Source organism: Mauremys reevesii, linkage group 14 (assembly GCF_016161935.1).
Source record: "Mauremys reevesii isolate NIE-2019 linkage group 14, ASM1616193v1, whole genome shotgun sequence".
In the NCBI taxonomy this organism is placed as follows: Eukaryota; Metazoa; Chordata; order Testudines; family Geoemydidae; genus Mauremys; species Mauremys reevesii.
In genome coordinates this window covers 19,629,754-19,630,894 of record NC_052636.1, presented here as the reverse complement: position 1 = coordinate 19,630,894, position 1,141 = coordinate 19,629,754, and the positions used below count along the sequence as shown (strand labels likewise).

The following is a 1,141-nucleotide window of genomic DNA, read 5'->3' as shown; positions in this document are numbered from 1 at the left end:
GTCTCTTTTCACCTTCCAGCCACTGGGTCTTCTTATGCCTTTCTCTGCTAGATTAAAGACCCTTAAATAGCCAATCTTTTCTCTCCATTAAGGCACTTCAATGAAGTCACCTTTCAATCTTCTTTTGATCAGCTAATCAGGTTGAGCTCTTTCAATAGCTCACTAGAAGGCATTTTTTCCAGCCTTCAGAACGTCTTTGCTGCCCGAGCTCCAATTTCACAACATCTTTTTCAAATGAGGACACCAAAACTGGAGGCAGTATTCCAGTATCAGTCTCACTGATGCTGTGTCACCTCTTGTGACATTATTGACATCATCTGTAACTGTATAGATCACTATTGCAACCACTGTTCTATATTTGCAGCCAATATTTCAGAGAAGTGGTCGTGTAAGGGGTCTATGGAGAGGTTCTGATTGGCTGATTATCATGATGCTATCTCTAGATGTGTATCATTTTTTGTAGTTGACATGAATATTGGCTCTATGCTGCCTGTATTTCAAACTTGTGCTCTGCTTCAGGGAATGATCCCTTTGTTTAATTGATGAAAACATAAACTAGACACTTAGAGGATTGGAACTGATTTCAGCTGATGGACAGGTTTGCTAGGTTTTTATGCATTTGGACAGCAAAATGTTGAGTGTTCACATTCATTTCAAGCATCCTCGTATGGTGGAGCTCCTGAACATAATGGAGAATGGAAATGAAATTTTTTCTTTTTTTTTAAGAGGGCACCTGGGTTTGAACCAAGGACCACTTGAGCTGCAATCAAACACTCTACCACTGAGCTATACCCCCATTACAACAGGAGTATGGAATCGTGGTCTCCAGGACTTTGAAGGACAGACCCTGCTTCATCGAGCTCCTTTGCCATTCCCAGACCACAGGTGGTTTTAAAAATGGGGTTTGATTAAACTTCTTGAATGTGGTAAACACCACAGCTTGCACCCCCACTGATATAGCTTCTCCCCATGACAGAGCTGCCACCTCCTGGGGAAGTGGATTGACTACACCAACAGGAAAACTCTCCCCCCTCAGCATGGAGCAGTGGTTCTCAAGCTGTGGGTCAGGACTGCAAAGTGGGTCATGACCCTGTTTTAATGGGGTCACCAGGGCTGGTATTAGACTTGTTGGGTCCTGGGG

The 1,141-nt window shown here is 43.5% G+C and overlaps 1 non-coding gene across 1 annotated transcript; it reads right to left on the bottom strand.

Annotated features, from left to right (window-relative positions):
* Positions 1-724: 724 nt before the first annotated feature.
* Positions 725-796, bottom strand: TRNAC-GCA. Its single transcript has one exon. It is a non-coding gene; the product is annotated as a tRNA-Cys (tRNA).
* Between the last annotated feature and the right edge of the window lie 345 nt (positions 797-1,141).